Source organism: Oryzias melastigma, linkage group LG22 (assembly GCF_002922805.2).
Source record: "Oryzias melastigma strain HK-1 linkage group LG22, ASM292280v2, whole genome shotgun sequence".
NCBI lineage: Eukaryota > Metazoa > Chordata > Actinopteri > Beloniformes > Adrianichthyidae > Oryzias > Oryzias melastigma.
The window spans coordinates 12516236-12524240 of NC_050533.1; the positions used below are offsets into that span (position 1 = coordinate 12516236).

The window sequence follows — 8005 nt, forward strand, 5'->3', positions numbered from 1 at the left end:
AAAAAACAAAAAAAAAAAAAACAAGCTAATCCAAAGCAAACTTTCATTTTAATCTAACAGCTCAAACTGGTGTTGTCAAACTCTTTACAATAATGGGGGAAACAAAAACCCCTCTAGAACTCTTACTCAAAGGCTTTTCTTTAAAATGCACGGCCCTACTCATGCACTCGTGCAAATACTGTTGCACATTTGATTTTTCTGTGGCGACACAGTCAGTAGGAACCGCGCGGGCATGTATGTACCTGCAGCAGTTTCTGTTGCCTTCAGACCAACTGTCACTGCGCTTGTGCTGAAGCACTTGTACGGATGTGTTGCAACCCGCCACTCAAAGAAGACCCCCCAAAAACACTTTTTTTGAAGAGTAAAGGTGAAGTCCATTTTCCTTCTACAGTTTCCTCATAAAAGTGGCACGAGAAATATATTTCTTACTCGTGTACGACATAGAAAGAGCTTTTATAGGTAAGAGACAATTATGTGAGCGTCATGCCCCGACAGAGAACAGGAGGAGTTTCACTTGAACGAAGGCCAAGGCACTCACCCCGAGGGACTGAGACGCAACGACGATTGGGATGAAAGACATTAAAAAATTAAAAACAACTTGATTGGAGGCAGAGAGGCAAATGCTTAAGAGCTCACGATCAATATTTAACAGGGTTGGTCTAATTTTGGAATAGGCTGATACTAAAAAATAGTACATTTTTTTGGTAAAAAAATGATTTAAAAAATTCTCTTTTTATGTTTTACATGTTTTGAAATGGAGCTTTATTAAAAAAGCAAATGAAAAACTTAAATGACATATTTTGAAACCTTTTGCAACCTTATAAGTACTTAAATTTTTAGTTAAATTTGTGTAAAATAATAACCAGCAGGTATTTGGTCTAAGCCTGAACTTCTCCCTGTGGATGGTGTCACACGATCGAGGTGTGTGGTCAACAGGAGTGTCAATATGTGAAATTGCTACTCCTACATCATCCAGCGGATGCCTATTGTTACCTGATCCACAGACCAGTTAAACCAGCAACACCTCCGACCGCAGTCCATCCCAGGGTGGAGAAATCACTGCGTCTGAATGGCTGGATTAAGATAAACCGTCACTTGTTGCTCTTGTTTCATTTTGAGTTTGTGTTCATAAATGTGTCATGCTTGCACTTTCGTACCCACAAAGGCCCGTTTGTTCAGATAAAGCTGCAATAAGGTTAAGATTTTGATGTAATTTATTGAGAAAACTGATTTTTTAACTCTTAGTTTTGAATCTTAATGCTGAGTCACTTCCTTCTTCCTTTCTTCTTTATTTTTCCGATGCATTGTCTTTCTTTTTATCCACATAAAGAAAACATATTTTTTTCTTTTTCTTAAGTTCTGGTTAAATTCCATTTTATTCACAGATTTGACCCTGCTTCTGCAGCACTGCAGGTTTTGCAACATTTATGGAATTTTCCTCAGGTTTTTTTTTTCTGCAAGACAAGTGGTCTGCAACCTTCAACACTTAAAGAGCCATTCGGGTCGACTTCTTACTGACAAGAACCAAATAGGAACCACAAAGTCCAACTTCATGCTTTAGAAAAATAATACGCTGATTTGTATTTATGCTAGTATCATAAATATATAAAAATATCACATTTTTTCATAAATAAAACAAACACGAAAAGAAAATATTTTTTTTTCAAAGAATGAAATAGTTTATAACTTTTAGAAGAAGTTCTTGTGACTTCCTTTCAAAATAAAAGACCCCCTGCTCCACAAAGGATCACCTCAATGCAGTTATAGTGCTACTATGGTGTAATGTCAGCAGTGATTTTAATTAAACTGTTTATTTTACCATTTGTGGTGCATCTCAGCCAGAAATTTGTAAATATAATGAACCAAAATTAAATCAGAGCTAATTAAGTGTTATTTTTTAGACATGAGCACACTTAAAATCTTTGAATTTGTTCAAAAATAGAAAATCCAGTTTATAATCTGCTGCGCCTAAACCAGTTGTTCTCATTGAAATCAAATAGATCTTTTTTGTGGTACATGGTGATCAAAAATGTGTCCAAATATTTTAGTTTGACTTGTGATTCCTACTGTCATTCATTTTTTTAATTTTAAATTGCTGCTTATTTACTTTTTAATTTACATTAAATTTTTAGAATTAAAACATTTTTTTTATTTTATTTTTTTTAACCAAAGAGCCAAATGTGGCTCTGGAGCGGCAGGTTGCAGATCCCTGGGTTAGGACAAAGTATGCAGAAATTGCTGAGTCAGCAAATAATGTACAGGGAAAATAGTAATAATAATAAAAAAATAACCCTCACAGGGCTACATAGCAAACAACATTTATGAGGGGCACATGTGAAGTTAGTTAGTAAACTAATGAGACACAAAAACCGCCTTTTATCAATATTAGTCTGCAGAGTCAGCCTTGTAAAAATTGAGAAAATTCACAGCTAGTTTCTGCTCAATGCTTCTGGCTTTCATATTGATGAACTGCAGTCTGACAAAACATCAGAGGTTAATAAATGAGAGGCAAAATAGTCCGAATGTCCTGTGGATTTCAACTGCAAACCAAATGAGAATAATAAAATAAAAATATGAAGATAGCTGTACAGCAACAAAACAGTCTACTTCTTATGAAGAAAAGGACAAAACTTGCAATAGCTTAGATTAATAAAAACGGCATCTAGTGATGTCATTCTCACTAAAGCATATATTCAAACACCATTACATTAAATCGAAGAACAAACATGATGATGATATTGATTAAATAAAACCACCCCTCTCAAAACACCAGATTGTGGTGTTCAGTTGGATGCCAAGAAATTTCAGGAGCAACATCTTTGAGGAGCAATTCTATCACTTTTTTTCCAAAAACAAATGTCCTAATTTATTCACAAATTCTCATTTTATTATTTAAACACTAAACGTTCCAGTTTGTTGTTTTACTTACAACAGGAAAATCTTTAATGATGCTTTAACTCCTGACTTTGAAGCAACATGAGTTACATTTTGGCTCCTTTCCTGTATTGTTTGCATTGAACACTCACTTTTTTACACCTGTAAAAACACATGCAAATGGACACCTAGACTTACAAAGAGAAAGTTGTTTGCATATCCAAACAACATTAGAAGGCTGCATGCTTTGTTTCTGTGTTTACATTAAGAATAGAATAGAATAGAATAGAATAGAATAGAATAGAATAGAATAGAATAGAATAGAATAGAATAGAATAGAATAGAACTTAATTCATCCCACAAAGGAGAAATTACCTTGTTGCCAATACTCAGCAGATAGATAATAAATAATACAAAAAATATACTTAAAATATGAATAACACCACTAAATGAAATGCAATATCTAAGTTTTGAAAACGATTAATAATTATTTGCTTTTGTTTCTACAGCAGAACTTCAGGCGTCGATGCCCACATGTTTTCCAACATACCCTGCTCTATGTTCTAATTGGCTGGACACACCTGAACCAGGTAATCAGTAGGGGTGTAGGGAAAAATAGATTTGGACGATATATCGCGATACTTCGTTTGGCGATATCGATAAAAAATGTTGTCATGGCGATATTTAATTAATTATTTTTGTGCATTCTTCAGCATCTTACTTTTATTTTCTACTTAAAACCCTGACCGCTAATTGGCAGCACAGCACACTGAGCCTCTTTGAGCAGCTCTACACCACACAACAACAAGATCTCACGAGAACCATCTTGGGTTAAATGTTCTGTCTGCCTAGCAGTGCTATTTTACTTTGCTTTTTCTTATACTAAAAAATGCTTTGTTGTAGAAATCAGACAATGTTGATTGTTCCAATGAAAAAAAAAATCATTTAAAAGAAAAGCAGCACAATTTTTTTGGTAAAAGCAACTTGTGTATTAGATACAGTTGCAGTGCTTAATGTTGTTATCACTAAATAAAAGGAATTTTACCATTTTACTACAGTGGAAGATGTTATCAGGTAGAGTTTAAGTCTTAAAAAAATGTAAAAAATTGTTCTGGGGATACATCGTGATACACATCGTATCGTGAGACATGTTTTGGGACGTGTATCGTATTGCCAGACTCCTGCCAATACGCAGCCCTAGTAATCAGTCAGATTACTTGGATATCTGGACATCATGCAGACACAGTGGTCCTCGAGGCCTGAAGTTGCCCATCCATGTCTTAGAATAATTAGCTATGAAACAGCGCCACTAATGTTGCAATAAAAAACACAATTGTTGCATGATCTGTGATTATTTAAATTGCTTATGGCTGCACAATGGAGTGATGTGTAGCCTCAAAATTTTTACAAAACACAAAAACAGCTTTAAGATTTAAGAAATGGAGTGAACATCTAGTTTATGCTTGAAATTAAGTGCAGTGAGAGCTCTTAGCCACAAGAGGGCAGCAAACGACATCAAACTCAATCCAAGCACTTCTGTTGTGTGCTAAAACAAAGAGGTTGCATAACATTGCTCTTTTGCTCAGATTTGTTCCAACATGTCCTTTTTTTGGTTTATGTCTGCAGGCAGACTGCTAGTTTCACTGCACTCACACACCCAGAACTGCATGCGGATTCCACAAATGACACTCCTCCTGTTCTGAACCCGCTATTTTTATGCAAATGTCTCCTCTGGAACATGCTCTTGTTCATGGAAATCAGCAGCAGACTGCAACTGACACTGCAGATGAAAGGAATGATATGATGCCTGGCTATGCGGGGAAGCATTTATAAATACAACTCAAAGCTGCACCGTGTCTGACTCCTCTCTCTCATAAATATTTCACCATTTTCCTTTATTTTTTGTGTGTGGAAACCCTCCCTTTACGCTTAAAGTTGCTCTATGATTGTGAATAGGTGGGGCTGCAGTATCTCCTACCAGGAGAGCAGGATGGGTAATAGTAATAACCTGCAAAAAAAGGAAAAAGATCTCATCCAGCTCTTCAACAGCAAAACATATCTATTTTATTTGTTGCAGTGTCTCCAAACACCCTGGGGACGTACAAGACGTGGAACAAATAAATGCGGCTCTTTGAAAATGCAGAGGACAAAGGATGCACACGGGGAAGGAAACAGGAAACAGGACATCAAGACGGGAAGTGCGGCAACAACATCGCTGCTCTGGTCCTCCACTTCATTACACACTTGAAAATCCCCTCCCACCTAATCCTCTGCACTTGTGAAGTGCTGGCGTGCCTCTGGTAGCTATGGAAACAACAGCATGTAGGCTGCTTGAAATGCATTCAAAGCAATCTGACTGTGAATTCAGGACTTTCCCACCCACAAGAGGGAGAAAAAGAACATTCATCAGTTTTATGTTAACGCACAAATGTGCACAAAAATTAAGACAGTTTTACATGCATTTCAATTTGGATTTAGGCAAAATCATCAGTACATTATAGCAGTGTGATAGTGAACACTTTTTGATTATTTTACTTAAATTTGTAGATTAAAGACGCCCTTTTAACCTGCCTTCCATTCTGCCTCGGTCAAAGCTACATTAAAAAAAAACCCCTTTTTTTTTCAAAATGGTGAATTTTCTATTGGTTTTAGCTCCATAGCAACCACTTAATTTTTTGGTCGCCTGGGGTTGAGGAACAAGTCTGTATATTTTAACGAAGAATCTGCAAACGTGAATTCTTGGATTTCCTTGGCAACAGAGTTTTTCTGATAATAACGCTGACATTTCTAGTATGATCGTATCACATGTTATGGCGTTTTTGTTCAGCCTGATTCTGGGATTCATTTTTTTAATATTTTCACAATATTTTAATGAAAAAAATGTAATAAAGCAATGCCATATTTACAAGCTCATCACGCTAACACCGTTAAAAACCAACAACTTCTAAATCTAACATTTTCCCCGAGTTTTCCACCTCAGTGATGCTTGAGGAGTCCCTAAGATTAGTTTAAATGTGTAACTGGTACCAAACGTGACTATCTGGAAAAATTCAAGATGGCTGCTTTTTCCTGAGGTCAAAGGTCAGCAAAACTTGCGGTTGTAGACTCAACTTGGTGGCATGTGAGTGACATTTTGTGAAGATCCCTTGAAGAATCTTTTCCCATATTGTGCAAAATTGTGAAAATGTTCATATTTTGCAACAAAATAGGAATTTGTAGATCCTGTGGGCATCATGTAATTATTTTGAAGCCTCCTTTAGACATCCCTGACATGTATTTTTTGGTTTTGTTAATGAATTTTTTAAATATTTTCTTTTTTAAATGGTTTTTCTCACTGTGATGTCATCTAGGCGTTTGCATCATCATCTAGGTGACTAGGTGTGAGCAAATTTTGGTGAGTTTTTGAGTGTGTGGCAGGGGTCAAATTTGCTCTCAAACTGGGCTAAGAAAAGAGAATTGCCAAACAATGCGGGGTCATAATAATCATAAATACGTCAGACACCAAATTGACAAATGATGGTAAAGCGTTTGTAAGTACCAATTAGAATGCATCATTATGCCTTTCTCAAATGCTCTTTGAATGTGAGATGACATTTTTAAAGGTTATCTCAATTTAAATGTATTGACTGTCATCAAACATTTAATTTGTGATATTTTTTTTATCCATTTGTCACAGGTTAAAACTGAAGATATTTTTTTTCCAGTGTCACCATCTGTTCTCTCCCTGCTTTGATGTTTCCATTCTTCGTGTCCTTATAGCTGCTCATTGGTCTGCTCCAGTTACTGCCCTGACCCGTGGTATTTACAGCCTATAGCCCTGACACAGCTGTCATGTGGAATGTAAGCAACTGTTTGAATCACTGTAAAAATTAGAAGGAAAAAAATAAAAATACTTAAAATCCTCCCAAGGAACCTAACTTTACATTTTTGTTTAAATATTAGGTATATTTGTTAGCTTGTTAAACATTGATACAATCAGAAATGTGTCTTTAGAAGGTATTTTCCCTGGTTTCTTGTTCTAGAGTGAGGGTGAGGACCACATTCCTGCTTGTTCTCTTGTTTTCCTGCTCCGGCATGTTCTAATTAGCTGGACACACCTGATCCAGGTAATCAGCCGTGAGTGGAGCAATGAAATCTGGGAAATGTGCAGACACACCAGCCCAAATAGCTTGGATTTGCCCATCCCTGATCTAGAGTTTAGTGTGGATGGATTTTAAAAATGGGATTAGGATTAAAGACCTGTACAGATTTGATAGAAATAAGAATACCTTTGGTATCACAGTTGGTGCTGCCTTTACCTCATTCAATCCAACAAAAAGCTATGTTTGGAATCTGAGGCTTAATTCAATTTTAACATTATTTTAGATTTTCATTTGCCAATTTGACAACACTTGATCAAGAATATGAAGGTGGCCATGGTGCAGCGGTAGTCAACTCCTGATTGGAAGGTTGTGGGTTTGATTCCCACCTTGTGTGGAAGTGCTCTTGATGATGGTGTTTTTCCATTGTGACCATTGACATATATTATTTTACTGGATATACCAAGGTGTTGACGCCACCCATAAAAAAATGCCTTACTTCCGGCCCTCGTGAAGTCAGACCTTCTCCGTCATCTTCCTGACCGTCTTCCGCCATTTTGTAACCCGTCGACAGTGAGCCAGTTGAGTCACATTTTTAGAGGAACTACATCAAGAAAATATCTTTAAAAAATTAGGATCAGAACAAAAATGTTAAGAAGAATGTATCAGAGCAAGAATGGTCATTCTGATAAATAAAATGACTGTCTATTTCTCAATATAAATCTATGTGATTTTGACCCTCGTGGAACCTGTGGGTGCTTCCTATTTGGAGCACAAGAGGGGAGGGGCTGATATGTCCAGTGAGTATACAGTCAATGATTGTGACCCACTGCCCTGGCATTCCTCCTCTCCTCATCTCCCGCTGTACGTTCACTCTTCATTTTAATTCACGATGACCTCTGCACAAAGATCATTCATGACAATTAGCTTTTTCTTCTTCTAAAATATATTTTTTTCTTTATTACTTTAGGCTCCATAGCAACAATCAAATCCTAGCATGAGAAGGAGAGAAACTCAGACAGAGAGAGACATGGAGGGATGAATCATGGCAG

General features: G+C 36.6%; 1 long non-coding RNA gene across 1 annotated transcript; it reads left to right on the forward strand.

The window, feature by feature from the left end:
• Positions 1 to 6: 6 nt before the first annotated feature.
• Positions 7 to 6764, forward strand: LOC112149057. Its single transcript, XR_002919738.2, has 3 exons — positions 7 to 367; positions 3384 to 3464; positions 4952 to 6764. It is a non-coding gene; the product is annotated as an uncharacterized LOC112149057 (long non-coding RNA).
• Positions 6765 to 8005: the final 1241 nt, after the last annotated feature.